Source organism: Acomys minous (assembly GCF_964271855.1).
Source record: "Acomys minous genome assembly, chromosome: 4".
Classification (NCBI taxonomy): domain Eukaryota; kingdom Metazoa; phylum Chordata; class Mammalia; order Rodentia; family Muridae; genus Acomys; species Acomys minous.
This window is the reverse complement of record NC_140486.1, coordinates 79,925,445-79,948,958: the sequence shown is the minus strand read 5'-3', so window position 1 is coordinate 79,948,958 and position 23,514 is coordinate 79,925,445. Positions and strand designations below refer to the sequence as shown.

Genomic DNA, 23,514 nt, shown 5'->3' with positions numbered 1-23,514 from the left:
TTCAAGCTGCCTGTTCCAAGGACTTCCTCTCCATGGAATGTCTGGTACTAGTCTCTGCATCTGCTTCCATCTTCTGCCAGAGGAAGCTTCATTGCTGATAGCCAAATAAAGCAGGCATATATGGGTATAGCTGAATATCATTAGGAGTCCTTCTGTTAATATTAAAACACAAACAAACAAGCAAAGAAAACCCAGAAGTGTTTAGCTTCACCCAAGCTCTCTGAGCTATCTAGTTTCTGGTCTTGGATACCAGAATAGTGTCCAGCGTGCTACATCTCTTATAGTTGGCCTTAACCCAAATCAGACATGGATTGGGTTTTTTAACAAGCTCTGTGCTCCCACTGACCTGGCATGTTTTGTAGGCCAGACAAACTGCAGATCAAAGGTTTTGTGGCTAAGTTGGTGTTTACGGTTTTCTTTTGGTAGCCTGCAGAGTACCTTCTTAAACACACAAACACACACACACACACACACACACACACACACACACACACACACACACACACAAAACCCTACAGTGAAGTAAAGCTTTCATGTGGGTATCAGTTTGACTTCATCATATCCATGTACAAGTGCTGCTCCCAGCACTGGAGCCAAGCTCTTAGTCTGAAGAGAGCAACACATCTCAGCAACAGAATGAGTGGTTTGTGGATTTCACCATCTTACCTTAAGCAATCTACAGATTCAGTGCAATCCCCTTCAAAATACCTACACAATTCTTTACAGACCTTCACAGATTAATTCTCAATCTCATATGGAAAAACAAAAAACCCAGAATAGCTAAAACAATCCTGTACAATAAAAGATCTTTGTGGGAAAGATTAATCTTTGTCACAGGTGGAAGCAATCTTGGCAGGCTTTACCCTTGGGGCACCCCCATGAATACCTTGTGACAGACTGAGTGGAGCCATCCTGGGCCTGGAATTCAGGAAGCAGACCTGGGAACCCCACCTGGGCTATTGTTTTTCTAATTGACCCTCTACAGAAGAAGGAGACCGCCCTTCCCACATGACTCAGGCAGGTGGGGAGGAGAGAACAACAGGTTCAGCCCAGGCTTGAGCAAGTGTGGAGCAGCGAACAGGCTGGACCAGCACGTGGGCCAGAGAGACACCTAAGGACCTGTCCTGTGGAACAGATACCGGAAGGTTCACTCTTTTGTCCCTTTAACCTTTTTTCCTTCTTGTGTATGCTAGTTGGGTTGTATAATAAAGTATAATTGTTAAGAAACAGAGCCAACATCTGGTGCATGATGTGGGGCCCAATGGGTTCCACAGTCCCTAATGGTATGAGGGAAGATTCAATATTCAAAGGTACAGAAATGCTCTTTCAGGGTATCAGCAAAGTCACAACTGCTGTTGCAAAACTCTTTCCTGCCTTACACTTAGAGGGAATTCTCTGTTTTTTCATTGTCCTTTTATTACAATATTTCATGCTTAGAAGGATTAGAAGAAAGGCTAATGACATAGAAAAAAATGGAGGAGTCAATAAGCTCTATCCTTTTGGAAAGAATTACTGACTTGACTGAACAAATGGGCAAAATGCAGAAAAAACTGGAAGGGCTGGAAATGCAGAAGGCACCTTTGGTTAAAAAAGGTGCAGAAGGTCAGAAACCAGAGGCAAAGGAAGCCAGACTGACCAAAAGGTCTTTGGAAGTAAATGTCCCAGTAGAGGACACCTCCACAGTCACCCAGACACCTTCAGATTTTCCAGTCACTGTAAGACATGTGCCCACACAAAATGGTGCTGAGGGTTATGACAAAATGGCCTGGCATCCTGTAGACATGATGGATTTAAAACATTTTAAGGAATCCGTCATCAAATATGGTATGCACTCTACCTTTGATAAACAAATGTTAAACAGCTGTGCCACTCAGAAAAGACTTGTTCCCCAAGATTGGAAAAATTTAGTTTCAGCAGTATTGGAAGCAACACAACAGTTACAGTGGTTATCATGGTGGCAAACAGAGGCTATAAAAATAGAATAAGAAAATATGACACAGGGAATAAATATTAATAGAGATCAATTGCTTGGTGAAGGACACTATACTAACATTAGAGAACAAATTCAAGCTGAAGATAGAGTGATTGAACAATGTCATAAGGCAGCCTTGAGAGCTTGGGAGCTGGTAGAGGAACCTGGGAAAACAACTATTCCATTTACTAAAGTGTTCCAAGGACCTCTGGATCCCTTTACAGAATTTTTGCAGAGATTAGGATCTGCTATGGATAAGGTGATGCCAAATTCTGACAACAAACAGGCATTAAAACTTATCATGGCTAATGAGAATGTAAATACTGAATGTAAGAGGGTGATTAGACCATTAAAGGAAAGAGGTTCTCTACTAGATGACTTGGTAAAGGAGACAGTTAATATCAACTCTCAGGAGTATCAAAATAATATTGTGGAACAAGCTTTAGCCAGAGAGCCCAGATATCATAATATTTGGTGCTTCAATTGTGGTAAAATTGGTCATGTGCCAAGAAACTATAAAGATAGAAGGTGCAATAACCCAGGAGAAAACATAACTTGTAGGAGAGAATAAGGAGGTTCTGGTTATGATGGTAATGAGTTACCAAGACTCCCAGGGTACTATAGTCATTGTGGAAAAGGGACACATTGGTCTTGGGATTGTCGGTCTAAGAGAGATGTGCAAGGCAATATCTTGCCGATGGGAAATGGCAGGAGGGGGCCATCAGCTTGGGCCCTTGTAAACAATGCCATCCGAAATCCTTTGGCCAGTCAGGAAGTGATCAACCTGCAGGATAACAGAAACTGAGTGTTAGTGATCTAATGCATGCTACTGAAGGCAGTACAGCCTTGGATCTGGCTTCAAATGTGTCTCTTACTCTATCTCCCCAGGTTGAATGATACAAATTAAATACTGGTGTTTTCGGACCTTTTCCTTCAGGCACAGTAGGAATGGTTCTGGGAAGAAGTGGGCTGACTTCTCATGGTTTTATTGTGCATCCCAGTATTATAGATGGAGATTCTAAGGAGGAAATAAAAATCATGGCATGTGTGAAAAAGGAGATGAAAATCGTTGCTGGGGATAGAATTGCTCAACTCCTACTGTTTCCTTACATTAAGGGCAAAGCCGCTCCAGTGGAAAGGAGTGGTGCATTTGGAAGCACAGGGACACATGTGTTCTGGCAAACTAATTAATGATCAGAGATGTAAGTTAATTATACCATTGAATGGTGTTAAAATAGAAGGCTTGGTAGACAGCAGAACCGATGTCTTCATCATTTGCCAGAAGTCTTGGAACCAAAATTGGCCACTTAAGAAGGTTTATACAGAAATTGTAGGAATTGGTAAGTTATCTCAAATAAAACAAAGTGTACAGTAGCTTGAGTGTGTGGGACCAGATGGGCAGATAGGGAGGCTGGAACCCTATGTGGCTGACATTCCCATAAATCTATGGGGAAGAGACCTCATACAACAATGGGGTACTCAGATTACTATTCCCGCAAATACTGAAATAAACAAGGTTGAAACTATGGGTGAATTGGTACGTGCTTCTGGGGAGGAGATTCATGTAAGTTATCAGGGTGACCATAAGCTATGCCCATTGTCCAACCTCAGAACTCTTCAGGTTTAGAGTGTCAAAATTTATAAAAGGGGTCACTGCTGAGATACCAACCATCTTGCCCCTAAAATGGATTTCCAACAGACCTGTATGGCAGGAGCAGTGGCCCTTAACAAAAGAAAAGTTACAGGCACTTCACAGTTTAGTGAAAGAGCAGCTGGAGGCTCAACACATCGAAGAATCTTCTAGTCCCTGGAATTCCCCTGTGTTTCTGGTAAGAAATAAATCAGGTGGATGGAGAATGATAACAGATTTGAGGGCCATAATTAAGGTGATTCAACCCATGGGTTCTCTTCAACCTGGAATTCTTTTGCCTTCTTTGCTACCTAGGTCTTGGCATATAATTACAATTGATTTAAAAGATTGTTTTTTCACCATACCTCTACATGAGAAGGACAGGGAAAGGTTTGCTTTCTCAGTACCTACTCTGAACAGTAATTCCCCAATGAAGAGATATCATTGGAAGGTACTTCCACAGGGAATGGTGAATAGCCCAACTTTATGCCAGGATTTTGTGCAACAACCTTTAGAAATAATTCGTAGGCAGTTTCCTCAATCTATCATATACCATTACATGGATTATATTCTGCTAGCTGATTCTGATCCTAGTGTTGTAGAAAAAATGTTTCAGGAAGCACAAAGAATTCTGCCATGCTGGGGATTACATATTGCTGTGGAAAAAATACAAAGAGGAGATTCAATTACCTATTTAGGCTATAAAATAACTGAACAAAAAAAATTTGACCACAAAAGGTACAGATCTGTAGAGATCAATTGCAAACTCTTAATGACTTTCAAAGATTATTGGGAGATATTAACTGGTTAAGGCCTACAATCGGGTTAGCTACCTATGAGTTAAGTAACTTGTTTCAAACATTACAAGGGGATTCAGATTTAAACAGTCCTAGGTGTCTAACCGCTGAGGCAGAAAAGGAGTTAATTCTGGTGGAGCAAAAACTTCAAAAGGCATATGTAGATAGAATTAATCTTGCACTTGGTTGCATTCTAGTTATTTTGCCTTCGAAACATTCTCCTACTGAGCTTTTTATGCAAAGGGAAGACAGGATCATAGAATGGATATTCCTGGCAAATAAACAAAGCAAAACATTGAAAACATACATAGAGAAAATTTCTGAATTGATTACAAAGGGAAGAATAAGGTTGCACCAACTGTCAGGGATGGACCCGGTCGAAATTGTAGTGCCTCTTACTGATTCTGAGATTATGTCATTATGGGTAATTAATGAAGATTGGCAAAAAGCTTGTAGTAACTATTTGGGAGACATTAACAATAGATACCCAAAAAGCAAACATATGCAGTTTATAAAAAAGAACTAATTGGATCCTTCCAAGTATTGTAAAGAGGTCACCAATCTCAGAGGCACCCACCCTTTTTCACTGATGCAAATAAATCAGGTATGGTTGGTTATAAGTCTGAGAAAATGACCAAGGTGATTAAAAGCCCATTTACATCATTTCAAAAATCAGAATTATATGCAATCCTTATGGTATTATTAGATTTTCCTGAATCTCTTAATATAATTACTGACTCTCAATATGCTGAAAGAGTTGTTTTGCATATAGAAACTGCTGAATTTACTCCTGATAACACCGAATTGACTACCTTATTTATAGAACTGCAACAGGTCATCAGAAGCAGAAATTATCCCTTGTATATTACTCATATTTGATCCCATACAGGTTTACCAGGTCCATTGGCACAAGGAAATGAAGAGATCGACAAATTATTGATAGGTAATGTATAATGTATTCGAAGCCTCAAAATTTCATGAAAAACATCATGTCAATGGTAAGGGGTTGAAGAAAAGATTCTCTATCACTTGGCAAGAAGCCATAGAAATAATTAATAAGTGTCCTACATGTTCCTTATATAGTCAACTACTATTACCTGCTGGAATTAACCCTAGAGGTAACAAAAGGAATGAAATTTGGCAGATAGAAGTGTTTCATTTTGAAGAATTTGGAAAAATGAGGTATGTGCATCATACCATTGATACATATTCAGATTTTCAATGGGCAACTGCCTTAAGTTCTGAAAGGGCTGACTGTGTGATTACTCATTTGCTGGAAATAATGGCATTTATGGGAATACCTGCACAAATTAAGACTGACAATACTCCTGCATATGTGTCCCTTAAAATGAAAAACTTCTTTATTTATTATAATATAAAACATGTTACTGGTATACCTCACAACCCCACAGGACAAGCAGTTGTGGAAAGAGCTAATCATACCTTAAAAGAAATGCTTATTAAACAAAAGGGAAGGGTAAAGACACCCAGGGACTGATTAAATAATGCTTTGTTGACTCTAAATTTTCTTAATGTGAATGATGAAGGGACGTCAGCTGCTGAGAGACATTGGGTGATAGAAAAAAACTGAGGAGTTTGAACAACCAATATTCTACAAGGACCTGTCAATTATGAAATGGAAACCTGCAGTAGTTTTGAGATGAGGTCATGGGTATGTGTGTTTCCACAGGGAGTGAAAAAATATGACTACCAACTAAACTTATAAAGATTAGATCTGACCATATAGCAAGTGAATCTTAAAAGCTACCTGGTTCTTAACAACTTGACATTGTTTCTTACAGCTTGGAGAACTAATGCCCTCTTCTGTCCTGTTGATGGATATGCAGGTAGAGCCCTGTATTATTTGCAAAAAGCAGGACAATGCTGAAGATGAAGCAGGCAGCATGGGTGATTTAACCTCAAAAGCATGCCTCTGGCACCTTGAGCAAGGTGCCTCAACTGATGTTTCCTTGAAAAATTATATATATATACTAACATACCTGTACTAATGATTTCAAAAGTCTGCTTACTTTCAGAGCAAAAAAAAAACAAAAAACAAAAAACAAAAACAAAAACAAAACAACAACAACAACAACAAAAAACCAGGACAATTATGAAGATAAAACTTCTGCCTCTGGCACTACTTCTTCTTCCAGAAATTGCATGCATATTAACAATAAATTGGCTAGCCGAAAAGATCAATCCCAAAAGGACTGGACAAAACCAGCTAGCTTTTCCAGTGCCTGGCCAATATATTATTTTTCTAGGGTACCCAAAAAAGATTTTTCTCCTAAACAGCATAAAGTAATTTTGAGAACATGATGCCCCCATTCCCAGTAGGTGGGATGGGTGTTTTTGGCGGGTTACCAATGCTCATTTTTGCCTAACAGGGTTAGTTACAATTAATAAAAGTTCATTTGGGGGTTTCTTTCTTCTATCTTTCTTTCTCTCTTACTTTCTATCCCTTTTAATATTAAGGAAAAGGGAGGAAGGAAGGGAGGATACAGGTTTGTAGAATAAAAGGTAGATTATTGAACCTACTAACTTCAAAAATCCTACATTGGTATTGTAGATTGATGAAAATTTAAGACTTTTGATTGATGGAAATTTAAGACTTCAACTTTTGCTTCACATTGATAAGAACTTAAATTGTATATTGTCATTCATTTTTGTCTTATGTATTGTATGTTATATGTTGACAAAATATTATATATTGTATGTTAGAAACTTAAGTTCATTTTGTTCAATGTTTATTTAATGTATTATTCATGTACCACTAATGTCTTATAAAAACTGTTCAGGAAGACAGGGGATAAAAGTTGGTATTTAGTTACATAGAAATCCTACTAGATGCTAACTCATATAATTTTGTTGTCACATACAGAGTTTCATATCAGTAGCTAGACATTATATGAGATGTTATCTGATGCATAATCCCTAAGTAAATTATTTTAGGCTGCCTTTAGCTCCCACTGCACACTGGGGTACTGACACACCAACTACAGGTGTTCTTTCCAATGCTTTCCTTTGTCCTGAGACTCCTCCAGTATCCTTCATCTTTCCTTCTATAACTGAAGGATTTTTTTGTGAACAACAATTAATCTGCATTCTTCTCTCAGATGACATCATTTCATATTTTCCTGGCCAGTGTCCATACTTAAGACTGTCAGATATCAGATACCACATAATTACTTCATATGACTCTTCTGGCTAACAGATACATTATCAGCTACCTGTTTGCTTCCTAGATTCTTTTTTTTAATTTATTTTTAATTCATACATTCATTTTATATCCTGATAGTAGCCACTTCTCTCCTCTCCTCTCAGCCCCTCCTTCTGACCTTCTTTCCCCCTCCTCCTCCACTTGTCATGAGAAAAGGGGAGCCTCCTCCCCACCAATCCCAGAACATAAAGTCACATCAGGGCAGAGCTCCTCCTCATCCACTGAGGCCAGGCAAGGCAACCCCATTTGGGCAAAGTGATAGAAAGTAGGGAACAGAGTCCATGTCATAGACAGCACCTGCTCAACTTACTAGAGGAGACACATGAAGATCTAACTGCCTATCACTTACATATGTGTACGGGACCTAGTTCCAGTCCATGCATGATCTTTGATTGCTGCTTCCAACTCTGTAAGCCCACATGAGTCTAGGATGTGACTCTGTCTTCTTGCAGCAGTTTTTGTACCCCTCCAGGTCCTTCTATCCTGTCCTCCTACTCTTCCACAGATCTCCCCAAGCTCTACTTGATGCTTGACTGTGACTCTCAGCTTCCAATTGGATCACCTGCTGCGAGGCCTCTCAGAGAATGGTTAAATTAGTCTCCTGTCTGTAAACATAGCAGAGTGTTATAAAGTGGGGACTAGCTTTCCAGATTCTCAATCCAGAACTCGGACCTTAGACCAGTGGTTGTCAACATTCCTAATGCCGCGACCCTGGTATATCGTTCCTCATGTTGCGAAGACCCCTAACCATAAAATAATGTTGTTGCTACTTCATAAGCATAATTTTGCTACTGTGATTAATTGCTATGTAAATATCTAATCCGCAGGATATCTGATATGGGACACTAAAAGGGGTCACGACTGACAGACTGAGTATCATTGCCTTAAACGGTATTTGCAAATCAAAAAAATAGACTGATTTCCTCCAGACATCAGACAAATCAAACAATTCTTTGCCTATGAGAGATATTTAGTGATGATTGGTAACAGCTGTGTCCCATAAGTGAACCAACCGAAATCTCTGCATGTCCCCCTCCCAGTAAGATGCCTAATTAATGGACCAAGATCCTTCTCTCGTGAATGAGGACAATTCTTTCTTCTGGTTGTACTGTCATTTGAAACTGTTTATTTCCCTTGCTCTTGAACTGACTTAAAAATCAAATCTATTCTGTCTCTATAAGAATTTTAATAGCTATCCATATGTTGTAGTATAATATAGTCCATGTTTAGCCTTCAACTGTATAGCCAATAGCTGTCTTACTCTTCTCCACAAGTACTGGCCCAGGGACATCCCCTGACCTCCTGGCCATGAGCTTTCTGATGTGACAGAGACTGGATTGTTTCTAGTCTCATATTCTATATATCATACTCTGAACCCACAGAACACAGGTTCTATCTTGCCAGTCATGTGGCTTTTCCTTCCTTATGACTTTAAGATGAATAAATGCAATGCATAACTTGTGTCTGTTTGAAAACATTTTCTTTTTTTTCTTTATTAATTTATTCTTGTTACATCTCAATGATTATCCCATCCATTGTATCCTCCCATTCTTCCCTCCCTCCCATTTTCCCCTTATTCCCCTCCCCTATGACTGTTCCTGAGGGGGATTACCTCCCCCTGTATAAGTTTTTTAACCAAATATCTAGTATCAAATATAACATTTTAACATTCCCAGTTTTAGTTCTTGCAGGGGGATGGAGCGGTGAAAATCCAATGAATATATTTTATTTAAGGTTAACATGAAAGTAAGAATGCAATAACCCACTAATAGGAAACACAAAGAGCAATACAAGTTTGTGTATGAGTGCATGTATGTATGTATCTGTGTGACATGAAAATGTTTTCTCACTTATTTTACCACTTTTATCTTTCTTTTTTTTTCTTTCTTAAGTATTTTAAATTATATTTTAATATTGAAATTTAAGAATAAGTTTAGTTTTGTCTGTAACTCTGTGAAACATTCATGAAGCTTTACTTTCACTAACATAATTTACTTTTTCTTTTCACTTAAGGTAGGAAAATTCATAAATTCATATACATATATATGATTTAATTCATTCATCATCTCTTTAAAGGTTTAAATGTTTTTATTTAATGTAAAATATAATTGAAAGTAATTAACTTAAATTTTGTTCTCATGATGGAAAACTTGGATGGATATATTTCAACCTTTTTCACTATAAATATCAAACATGAATAGTTTAATATAGGAATCTAGTCATGTCTCACTGAAAGAAGCTGCTGACCAGCTAGTATGACAACCGATGTTCAGATTTAGAATCCATGTTCAACACCTAGGTAATGTGTATCTGCTAAACCCAGTACTCCAAGAGAGAGAAGGTGGGTTCGGAAAGGACATCTTTTGAAGCTTACACGCCTGCCATTTTGGAATATAGAGCAGAGAATGAGAAGTAAACCTTGTCCCAAAGAGGAGGAAACTGATTGCTGACACCTGAAGTTGTCCTCTGGCCTCCAAGAGCATGCTGTAGCACACTAATTAATGCACGCGCACACACACACACACACACACACACACACACACACACACACACACCATATAAACGAAAGCAATATAATATCTAAACTAACATTAAATAAATGCTTTTAATTGTATACTCTTTCTACTATAGTTTTGTTTACTTTAGTTTCTCAAAGTGCATACCCACAGAAACATATTTCCTCTAACAAGGCCAAGTTTACTTCATCAAGGACACACCTCCTAATAGTAACACTCCCTATGTTCCAAACATTCAAACACATGAGTTATGAGATCATTCCTATTCAAACCACCACACTCTAGTTTATTGAATCGTTTTTTTTAAGCCTCCAATCTTCTTATCTCCTGGGTGCAGCCTGATTTATCTTCCTTCATAAAATATCAAAAGATGTTTGTATTTGTCTAGTTCTCATTTTATCTCTCAGTAAGTCACTACTCATTTGAAGTCTGAATTTCATTGCTATCACCGCACAAGCTTAGAAGCCAGTTTACCCCATTGTTTCAAGTTGCTAAAATTCACTTACCCTTTGCTTCTAACTTTTCTATGAATCTTGCAAAATTTCATTCTCATTACACTTCTATCCCTTTCTCTTTCTTTGTCCTTTGTTAATTTCTATTCCCCGGCACTTGTAATACTTTGTATCCTATTCCTGACATTTTTTCCAAGTACTCTCTCAACTTTCTCCTCATCTCTACATAATGCTTCTTGGGCAAGGATCGTATTGACATCTTAAAATTACTGTCAACTTCTTGTAAATATTTATACAAACATTAAAGAGCTATTAAAATATGACTTTGAATTTTCCTGTAAAGTCATTCAAAATGTTCATATACCACCAATTTACAGTTTTGTGTATAAACCTTTACTTATGCATAGACAAATATTATTTTATGTTGGGCTTGATGATATTACAACTTAGACATGACCTGGACAATTATATTGCTTAATTTAAACCTGGCCATCTAAACTTTCAATCTTTCTTCTATGGTCATGGTATCTTTTCAGAACAATATAAAATAAAATCAGAGAGTTCTTCAAGTATAACGCTTTAAAAGCTCAATTGTACATGAACTAGTTGTGTTACTATGCACTAGAAAAGAATAACACTAAAAGAAATTTTGGATATTATTTTCTTTGTGTTAATCTATGTTCATTGTTGCTCTATTCACAAAGCCAGGAAATGAAAAGAGACTAGATATCAATCAACTGAAATGGATAATGAAAATGTAGTACATAAACACAATAGACAATTAACCAGCTGTTAAGAAAAATGAAAATATGAAATTCACAGGTAAATGAATGGAGCTGGCAATGATAATTCTGAATGAAGTAACCCATAACTAGAAATATAAATGTCATGTATTTTCTCTCACTAGTAAATATTAGGTTTAAATCTTTAGATGTGTATGATTCATTTGGGAAAATAGTGGTGTGAGAAGTGTGGTTTTGGAAAGAAAAGAGATATGTCATGGTTGTATAAAAGGTTAAAAAGGAATAATGGGGAGATCCAAGATGGCAGCCAGCAGTGTGGACCATGTTTGGAAGCTCCAGTGAACAATTCAGGGAATTGCACAGATTTCTGAGCCAGGGACACCAAGGTCCCCACATCATGGCAGCAGGAGTGCTCCACAGTTCAGAGGGACCAGGGTTACCCCTGCACACGGGAGGAGCAAGGATTTTCTCGGATCAGAGCAGCAGCGGCAGAGACAGCAGTGTCACCAGCGGCACCAGTGGCACCAGCGGCACCAGCAGCACCAGTGGCGGTGGCAGAGGTTTGTAGCTCAGAGCCTTCCAGTGGAGGCAATTGGTGTGGTGGACAGTGGGAGTTGCTGTGAGAGAGGGTAGTCTGGACAGGATTTGGGTCATGTTGTGCCTTGAGACCCAAATTGGACTCAGCAGACAGTTCAGCCCCAGAGTCCTGGGTTTGCTCAGTGCGCTGTGCCATGGAGACACTGGCTCAGCTCAGCAAGCAATTCTGCCTCAGGCACTACCTCAACGCAGCCAGAGCTCCCCTGCTATGACACAGGCTGAGCCAAGCACTCACTTCCACCCTAGAAACCAGCTCAGCACAGATATAGTTCTCCAACTGTGATGCAAGCTGGGGGGAGTGCTCAGTTCCACCCTAGGCACCAGCTCAGCACAGCCGCAGTTCTCCTGCCATGACAGAGGCTGGACAGAAAGCTCAATTCCACCCTAGGCGCTAACTCAGTGCAACCGCAATTCTCCTGTGGTGACCCAGGCTGGGTGGAGCACTCAGTCCCACCAGAGGCACAAGCTCAGTGCAGCCACAGTTCTCCTGCTGTGGTAGATGGTTCTGGCCCTGAGAATCTACCTGAGCTCGATGCGTGGTTCTGGCTTAGTATCTCTGGCTGGACTTGGCAGGGGACCCGAAAGGCTGTGGATACCATGGCCTGATCCACCGCTCATTTAGAGACCCAGAACGATTGTAGGACCCATAGCAAAAAGAAGCTGAGGATCACTGGCTGTGAGAGCCCAAAATGACAGGTATAACCTCCTGGCATCCACACCAGTGAAGTATCAGAGCTTCCAGCCTATGGAAATGGTGAGAAAACAAGTGAATCTATCATCAGACTCCCTCCACACAACTCTGGAAGTTACCCAACAAAAACAGAGACGGAAAGATATATAAACGACAGCGTAAAAGCATAGGCAAAAAAAACAAAAACAAACAAACAAAAAAAACCAACATGGCATCTCCAGTTTCCAGCTATCCCAAAGAAAACAACCCTGAGAACTCAAATACAATGGAAACACAAGAAAATGACCTCAAAGCCTTGGTAATGAGGATGATAATGGAAGAAACAAATAAAATTCGAAATCAGATGCAGGAAGACGCACCCAAGCAGGTGCGAGACATAAAAGAAGCACATAGAGTGGAACTGAAAATTTTTCAGGAAAACGTAAACAACCAGATGAAATAAATAAATAAAAAGGTTCAAGGTCTGAGGACCTATAAAGCGACAATGGAAGAAACTCAGGAATATACAAGAAATCAAAAAATCTGTTCAAGATATGAAGATGAAAAAGGATTCAATGATAAACACACAGACAGAAGAAAAATGAGAATGTGAGACCTCAGAGAAGAAGGCAAATGATACAGTGCTGAGCTTTTCTAACAGAATCCAAGAGATGGAAGAACAAATATCAGGTCTAGAAGATACAATCACAGATCTTGAAGCAACCATTAAAGAAAATGTCAAATCTGGAAAACTCCTGACACAAAACATCCAAGAAATTAAGGACACCATGAAAAGAAGAAATCTGAGGATAATACGCACTGAAGAAAGAGAAGATATCAGACTCCAAGGCCCAGAAACTATTCTCAACAAAATCATAGAAGAAAATTTCTCCAATCTAAAGAAAGAGATGCCTATAAACATACAAGAGGCCTACAGAAGACCATATAGAATTGACAAGAAGAGAAAAACTGCCCATCACATAATAATCAAAACACAAAACATACAGAACAAAGAAAAATATTAAAAGCTGCAAAGGAAAAGGGCCAAATAACATTTAATGGCAAACCTATCAGAATTACACCCGACTTCTCAGTAGAGACCATCAAAGCCAGAAGGGCCTGGACAGGGATCCTGCAAACCCTAAGAGACCACAGATGTCAGGCCAGACTACTTTACCTAGCAAAACTATCAGTAACCATTGATGTAGAAAACAAAATATTCCATGAAAAAACCAAATTCAAACAGTACCTATCCACAAATCCAGCCTTACAGAAGGTACTAGAAGGAAAACTCCATCCCAAAGGGTCAAGCTACAACCAAAACTACTCAGGAAATAGATAACTATACCATGGCAAAAAGACAACTACACAAAAGCTCGACTGGAAACAACATCAAAATTAAGGCTCTTAACAGTCACTGGTCATTAATATCTCTCAACATCAATGATCTCAATTCTCCAATTAAAAAGACACAGACTAACTGAATGGGTGCATAAACAAGATCCAACATTCTTCTTCATTCAAGAAACACATCTCACCCATAATGACAGGCATTACCTCAGGATAAATGGTTGGAAAAAATATTCCAAGCAAATGGTCACAAGAAGCAAGCAGGCGTAGCCATTTTAATATCGAACAAAATAGACTTTCAACCAAGATTAATGAAAAGGGATGAGGACGGACACTTCATACTCATCAAAAGAAAAGTCAACCAAGATGACATCACAATTCTGAACATCTATGCTCCCAATACAAGGGCACCCACATTTGTAAAAGATCTGCTAAAATGGCTTAAGCCACGCATCGATCCCCACACAATAATAGTGGGAGACTTCAACACCCCACTCTCACTGAAGGACAAGTCATTGAAACAGAAACTAAGCTGAGAAATAACATCATTAACCAATGCCCTGGGTCAAATGGATCTAACAGATATCTATAGAACCTTTCACACAAACAAGAAAGAATATACCTTCTTCTCTGCACCCCATGGAACCTTCTCCAAAATTGATTACATCATAGTTCACAAGAAAGCCTCAACAGATACAAGAGGATGAAATAATACCTTTTATCCTATCAGATCACCGTGCTCTTATGCTGCAATTCAAAAACAACAGAAATATCAAAAAGCCTACACGTATGTGGAAACTAAACAACTCTCTGTTAAATGACACCTGGGTAAGGGAAGAAAGAAAGAAAGAAATCAAGGAGTTTCTGAAATTCAATGAAAATGAAGGAACAACATACCCAAATTTGTGGGATACATTGAAAGTAGTGCTAAGAGGAAAATTCATAGCACTAAGTGCCTTTAAAAAGAAATTGGAAACATCCCACATAAGCACCTTAATGACACAACTGGAAGCCCTAGAAAAAAAAGAATCAGAAACACCCAAAAGGAGTAGATGTCTGGAAATAATCAAACTCAGGGGTGAAATTAACAAATTAGAAACTAAGAAAACAGTCCAAAGAATCAACAAAACCAAGAGCTGGTTCTTTGAGAAAATCAACAAGATAGACAGACCTTTAGCCAAACTAACTAAAAGGCAGAGAGACAGTATTAAAATCAACAAAATCAGAAATGAAAAGGGAGACCTAACAACAGACACTGAAGAAATACAAAGAATCATAAGATCCTACTTTGAAGGCATATATGCCACAAAATTTAAAATCTAAGGGAAAGGGATGATTTTCTTGATCAATTTCACTTGCCAAAGTTGAGTGAAGAACACATAAATAAGCTAAATATTCCCATTTCCCCTACAGAAATAGAAGCAATCATTGATAGTCTCCCAACCAAAAAAAAAAAAGCCCAGGGCCAGATGGTTTCAGGGCAGAATTCTACCAGAACTTCAAGGGCGAGCTAATACCGATACTCTTCAAGCTACTACAAAAGATAGAAATGGATGAAACATTACCAAATTCATTCTATGAGGCCATTGTCTCATTGATACCTAAACCTCACAAAGACTCAACAAAGAAAGAGAATTTCAGATCAGTTTCTCTTATGAACATCGATGCAAAAATACTAAATAAAATACTTGCAAAACGAATACAAGAACACATCAATGATATCATTCATTATGACCAAGTAGGTAGGCTTCATTCCAGGCATGCAGGGATGGTTTAATATACGGAAATCCATCAATGTAATCCACCATATAAACAAACTGAAAATAAAAAGCCACATGATCATCTCTTTAGATACAGAGAAAGCATTTGATAAAATCCAACACACATTCACATTTAATATTTTAGAGAGATCAAAATAGAGGCACTTTCCTCAACATAATAAAGGCTATATACAGCAAGCCAATAGCCAATATCAAAGTAAATGGTGAGATACTCAAGGAAATTCCTCTAAATCAGGAACAAGGCAAGGCTGTCCACTCTCTCCATATCTCTTCAACATAGTACTCAAAGTTCTAGCTAGAGCAATAAGACAACAAAAGGAGATCAAGTGGATCCAAATGGGAAAGGAGGAAATCAAATTATCCCTATTTGCAGATGATATGATAGTGTACATAAGTGACCCTCAAAATTCCACCAGAGAACTCCTACAGCTGATAAAGACCTTCAGCATATTGACTGGATACAAAGTTAACACAAAAAAGTCTGTAACCTTCCTATACACAAATGACAAGCTTGCAGAGGAAAAAATTAGGAAAACCACACCCTTCACATTAGCCATAAGCAATATAAAATGTTTAGGAGTTACTCTAACTAAGCAAGTGAAGGACTTGTTTGGAAAAAATTTCAAAACTCTGAAGAAAGAGATTGAAGATGACATGAGAAGATGGAATGATCTTCCTTGCTCATGGATCAGGAGAATTAACATAGTAAAAATGGCCATCCTACCAAAAGCAATCTATAGATTCAGTGCAATCCCTATCAAAATACCTACACAATTTTTTAAAAGACATTGAAAGTTTAATTCTGAACTTCATATGGAAAAACAAAAAACCCAGAATAGCTAAAACAATCTTGTACAATACAAGGTGCTACGGAGGAGTCTCCATACCTGATCTCAAACTGTACTATAAAGCAATAGTAATTAAAACAGCATGGTACTTGCACAGCAACAGGCTGGTTGATCAGTGGAATCAAATCTAAGACCCAGATATGAATCCACACACATATGGTCACTTGATTTTCGACAAAGAAGCCAAATCTATTCGATGGAAAAAGAATAGCATCTTCAACAAATGGTGCTGGCCTAACTGGATGTCTATGTGTAAAAACATGCAACTGGACCCATATTTTTCACCTTGTACAAAACTCAAATGCAAGTGCATTAAAGACCTCAACATAAATCCAGAGAAACTAAGTCACTTAGAAGAAAAAGTGGGGAAGAGCCTGGAACATATTGGCACAGGAGACAACTTCCTGAAGAGAACACCAAAAGTCCAGGCATTAATGTCAACAGTTAATAAATGGGACCTCACGAGGCTGAGAAGCTTCTGTAAGGCAGGAGACATTGTCAAGAGAGAAAAGTGACAGCCTACAGACTGGGAAAAGATTTTCACCAACCTTATATCTGACAAAGGTCTAATATCCAAAATATATAAAGAATTCAAGAAATTAAACACCACCAAACCAAATAACCCAATTGAGAAATGGGGCTTGGAACTAAACAGAGAATTCTCAACAGAGGAATATCAAATGGCTGAGAAACACTTAAAGAAATGCTCAACCTCCTTAATCATCAGGGAAATGCAAATCAAAACAACTCTGAGATTCCATCTTACACCCATCAGAATGGCTAAGATCAAAAATTCAAGTGACACCACATGCTGGCAAGGATGTGGCGAGAGAGGAACACTCCTTCATTGCTGGTGGTAATGCAAACTAGTACAGCCACTTTGGAAATCTATCTGGTGCTATCTCAGAAAAATGGGAATAGGGCTTCCTCAAGACCCAGCTATTCCACTCCTTGGAATATACCCAGAAGATGCTCCAGCACACAACAAGAAAATTTGCTCAGTCATGTTCATAGCAGCCTTATTCATAATAGCCAGAACATGGAAACAGCCTAAGTGTCCATCAGTATAAGAATGGATAAAGAAACTGTGGTACATATACACTATGGAATACTATTCAGCTATTAAAAACAAAGAATTCCAGAAATTTGTGGATAAATGGATTGAGCTAGAAATGATCATAATGAGTGAGTTAACCCAGAAGAAGAAAGACTCAAATGGTATATACTCACTTATATCTGCATATTAGCCCAAGGATCATGTCCCATGAAAGCCTTCACTTACCAGGAAACTGAGACAGAGGGGAGGACATTCTATTGGTACTCTAGACGAATGAAGCATGGGAGAATGGCAAAGTGGAAGGATCCAGAGGGTCCTAGAAACCTACAAATAGAACATTATGATAGGCAGATTTGGGCACAGGGGTCCCGCTCAAACTAAGGCACCAACCAAGGACAATACAAGCTGTAAAACTTTAAACCCCTACCCAGATCTAGCCAATGATCAGAACATTCTCCACAGTAGAGTGGAGAGTGGGATATGACTTTCTCACAAACTCTGGTGCCTCACCTTTGACCATGTCCCCTGGAGGGAGAGACCTGGTGGCACTTAGAGGAAGGACAGCAGGTTACCAAGAAGAGACTTGATACCCTATGAACATATACAGGGCGAGGTAATCCCCCTCAGGAACAGTCATAGGGGAGGGGAATAAGGGGAAAATGGGAGGGAGGGAAGAATGGGAGGATACAAGGGATGGGATAACCATTGAGATGTAACAAGAATAAATTTTTAAAAAAGGAAAAAAAAAGAAATAATGGAGGAAAGTTCTAGAAAAGCAGCAATCCCAGCTCCAGAGGTAGTAGCAGCTAGGCGCCCAGGTCTTCTGGTTCTTGTGTGTTCCCAGAGGTGCTTTCTCTAGTAGCATCTGCTCTCACACCAGCTCCCGGAGGAGTCCCGTGCATATGCGTCTGTCGAGGTCTTTCTCATCTCACCCAGCTGCAGGAAATAGGGTTGAAGCGACTGAGTCCATGATGTAGAAAACTTTAGAAACTGTTCTTTTGGAGAGGGAAAAGAGAGAAAAGGAACAATTCGGTAAACTCTATTGGTGACTTAAGCTTTGAAACCACAGAAGAAAGTTTGAGAACTACTATGAGCAAAGGGGAAAGCTCACAGACTGTGTGGTTATGAGGGATTCTGAATGAAATAGATAAGGGGATTTGGCTTTGTAACTTTCTCACCACTTCTGAGGTTGATGCTGCCATGGCTGCAAGGCCATTGATAGTAGGGCAATTGAGCCAAAATCGGCTGTAATAAGAGAGGTGTCTGGAAAACCAGGAGCCGGTGTAACTGTGAAGAAGCTCTTTGTTGATGGAATTAAAAAAGATACTGAGGAAGACCATCTTAGAGATTACTATGAAGAATATGGAAAAATTTGATTCTATTGAAATAATTATTGATAGGCAGTCTGAGGAAAAAAGAGGGTCTGGCTTTGTTACTTTTGATGACCATGATCCTGTGGATAAAATCATATTGCAAAGAGCATCACACCATCGATGGTCAAAATGCAGAAGTTAGAAAGGCATTGTCTAGACAAGAAATGCAATAAGCCCAAAGTTCTAGGAGTGGAAGAGGAGGAAACATTGGCTTTGGGGATTCTCATTATGGTGGTGGCAATTTTGGACCAGGACCAAGAAGAAACTTTAGGGGGAATCTGATGGATATGGAGGTGGATGTGGATTTGAGGATGGCTATAATGGTTATGGAAGAGGATCTGGAGAGAATTACGGATGTGGGAATTACAATGATTTTAGGAATTAGAACCAGCAACCTTCTAACTATGGTTCAATGAAGAGTGGAAACTTTTGTGGTAGCAGGAACATGGGAGGATCACATGGTGGAGGAAACTATGGTCCTGAAGGAAGTGGAGGAAGTTGGGGCCATGGCTTAAGTGTCCCTCAGTAGAAGAATGGATTAAGAAACTGTGGTACATGTACACTATGGAATACTACTTAGCTATTAAAAACAAGGATTTTCTGACATTTGTGGACAAATGGATTGAACTAGAAATTATCATAATAGGTGAGTTAACCCAGAAGCAGAAAGAGTCAAATGGTATATACTCACTTATATCTGGGCACTAGCCCAAGGACCATGTCCCATGAATGTCTTCACTTATCAGGAAAGTGGGACAAAGTGGAGGACATCCTACTGAGACTCTAGGTGAGAGAATCATGGGAAAATGGGGAAATAGAACGGTCCAGAGGGTCCTAGAATCCTACAAGAAGAACATTATGGTGGACATATCTGGGCCTAGGGGTCCTGCTCAAACTATGGCACCAGCCAAGGACAATACATGCAGTAAACTTTGAAACCCTACTCAGATCTACCCAATGGACAGGACATTCTTCACAGTTGAGTGGAGAGGGGGTCTGACTTTTCACATGAACTCTGGTGCCCCATATTTGACCACGTCTCCTAGATGGGGAGGCCTGTTAGCACTCAGAGGAAGGATAGCAGAGTACCAAGAAGAGACCTGATACCGTATGAACATATACAGGAGGAGGAGGTCCCCCTCAGTCACAGTCATAGGGGAAGGGAATAAGGGGAAAATGGGAGGGAGAAAGGAATAGGAAGACACAGGGGATGAGATAACAATTGAATATAATATGAATAATATATATAAAGAAACTCTATAATGGAGTATTAAAGATTCTATCAGATACCATAGTCAAACAAATAAAATGCCAGTTTATAGGAATGTGTTACCTCTTTTAGAGTTGTTGATCAATGAAATACCACAGACCTTCAAACCTTATTTGCTACTTTCAGTTTTCTAGATTACTCTCTAGAGCTTGACAGTAAGACCCTATTGATGAATGTATAATATACTTGAGTTTTAAAACATGATAATTCAAGATAGTAAGAGCCTGGATCTTTATCACTATTGGCTAAATCAAATAATGCTAGATGATATTATGCTTGCTACCAGAGGAGAAAAGTAATGATCAATTGTGCTTAGCTAGAACTATGAGAGCTAAAGTGGGAAATACGCTGGCAAAATAGTCTCACAGTTTCAATACTGGCATAATACCATGGACGTAAACAATCATTTTCTCATTGTATTTAATGCTTGCTCCATATGATGACAATAAGTTGAGCATAGGTGGCAAAGAGTGGTAGATCTATGAGGAATCAAATATTGTATATGAAATTCTTAAATAACTAACAAAATATCAAGAAAAAAGTAAACAACATAGAAATAAATAATCAGAAAATATAAGAAATTGAAACTTATAAAGCATTAATGAAATAAGTTAATATTTCTCCCATGCTCATAGATTGGATTGTTTACATTCAGAGGATTCTGCTATCCAAATAAATCTATAAGGGGTTTTCACATAATTGTGCAAGTTTTAAATGGTTACATATTCTATAATATATTAATATCTGTCTTTTTAATATTTAAATGACTACATCAGATAAAACACACTATTTGGTGCCTCTGATTTTTTACAATTGTTGATCTTTAATTTTCTACTATTTATTAATATTGATAATCTTTAACAATCAACTCATCTTGTTTCTTATTTTTTGTAAAATGTTTAAATTATTCACATTTGTTTCTATATTTGTATGTTATAGAGGAATATTAATCCAGCAACATGGCTGCTGTGATCACCTTGAAAGACCTTCTAGGTCTCTGTGCTCTTTCTGGAATGCAAACTTGTCCTTAGTACACATCTTTAATCCCAGTGAAGGTAAAGTTAGTTTGTGGAGGGAAGGACCTATGTTGAAAAGTGATGTCTAACTGAGAGGCAGAGAAAGTGACAAATCAGAGAATATTTGACAGAGTAGAATAAGCCCAACTCTCATGAGAAGAGAGAAGAGTGAGTGGTGGAGAGAGTGGAGGCCATTTTATCTAGACAGTTTTACAGAGAGAGGTGCAGTGAAAACAATCTAGACACGTGTGAAGGCAGAATGAGACAGAGAATGACAAAGAGCCAGAAGAGTAGAACACATTGACAAAGTCAGTATGAGGGCAAGCATGACAATTCTGTCAGAAACTGAGTGAAGTCAGTTTGAATCAGTCAGCTTGGGGAGGTGTTTGGAAAAGAACAGATGAATTGAACAAGCCAGCCAGAGTTCAGAAATAGCTAGAAATGGTGAGCTCATTCACCATTAAGTCTCAGAGGCTTAAAACATTCTAGGCCTAGATTAGATTGTACGGAGGCTAGAACTTTCCAGGACTAGAACTAGGTCAGCCGACAGAGGTAGTAAGCTTCAGTGACAATGGCATCACAAGGATAAAAGTTACATATACATTCCAGTGATAATGCCCATAATGTTATTTTTCATTCACCCTTTATGTTTTTCAGATAACCTAGGAGTAAACTTCTATTCTACAGGTTATATATAGGAGGGGTAAATGAAATACAGTAAAGAAGAGAATGAAAACAAATTGAAAGTTGTCTGTATTCCTGACGAATCATCACAGTAACATATTCAACTCTGAATTTGGACCTGCAGATTTTATCATGTCAGAATTCATTTTCATCCCCATCAGAGAATAAGTCAAAGTATTTAAAACTCAATATATATATATATATATATAGATAGATCTAAATCTATGCTATAACTGAAGTAAAGCCAATTGTAAGTCAAGATATAAACTAAGGTTTTGCTTCCCTTAAATCATTGTTACTTGAAAGCACACATTGAAATTCTTGAATTATATGTATATATGACATGTTGTCTAGGTGGAGCAAGTTGTGTCAGAAGGAAGATTTTTCTTTACTGGATTGCTCTCAGAATAATGCACTTACCACTCTCTTCCACAATGCTTACCCAAGGCAATGTCTTTTTTCATATGGCATTCTTACTGATAAAACAGCTTATCATTCTTTTCTTCTTATATTCAGAGGTATCCTTAGAGAAGCCAGGAGTAATGGGAAAGGGAACCTCCAGTTTCTGACTGTATCTTTTTCTTAAGTTTCTTCTTAGCATCCTAAATATAATCCCTAAAGAGTTTTCAAAATGGCATGGTACAAAATTTATAAAACACATGTGCATTCCACTTTTCCTTTCAAAATCAATTAATATCTTTTAGGAACACTTACCTTTGTTAAGCAATGGGCCAATAACTTAGCAGAGTCTGCATTTTTTCTGGCGTTGATTTTAGAAATTCATATGTCTTTGAAGGATAAAACAAAAAGCTTAGGGAGAGTCGGGCGTAGTGGCACTTGCCTTTAATCCCAGCATTTGGGAGGCAGAGGCAGGTGGATCTTTGTGAGTTCGAGGCCAGCCTGGTCTACAATTGAGTCCAGGACATCCAAGGCTACACAGAGAAACCTTGTCTCAAAAACAAACAAACAAAGAAACAAAACAAAAAAAAGCTTAGTGATTGTTCATGTCTATGATCACCCATAACTCAATGAGACACTTCACAATTATATTTTACAGCCAAATTCACAAAAAATATTATGGAAAGTGAGCAACCTAAATTTTTGCAGAACTATTCACTGGCTTTTTGTCATCATGGTCGGAATACAGTAGAGCTGGTTTTTGAGGTCACAGTAGGAAAGTTAGACTTCCTATAATAAAATGAGTATGTGGAGCTGCTGTAGTTTGAATGTGAGGTTTCCCATGGAAGACTTGTGTGCTAACCATTTGATCCCCAGTTGCTGCGTTCAATCTCTCACCCATGGTTGTATCTTTTCCTAGTCATTCTTTGCTCTTTGGGGCTGTCATGAGATGAGCAAATCTGCATATCTGTGCCTCTTTGTCATGATCTTCTGCATCACCACACACTAAATGTGAATGAGCCAACAACCATGGAGTGAATATTCTGAAACCATGAGCTCTAATAAACATTTCTTCCTTTATTTTTATTTCCATAGGCATTTTTCAGTATCTTAAAAGGGGACAAATATAAACCCCT

General features: G+C 38.5%; 1 pseudogene across 1 annotated transcript; it reads left to right on the top strand.

The window, feature by feature from the left end:
• The first annotated feature begins 2,222 nt into the window (after positions 1 to 2,222).
• On the top strand, positions 2,223 to 19,538 carry LOC311596280 (heterogeneous nuclear ribonucleoproteins A2/B1-like; annotated as a pseudogene). Its single transcript has 2 exons — positions 2,223 to 2,354; positions 18,641 to 19,538. The product of its transcript is annotated as a heterogeneous nuclear ribonucleoproteins A2/B1-like (transcript).
• The last annotated feature ends 3,976 nt before the right edge of the window (positions 19,539 to 23,514 follow it).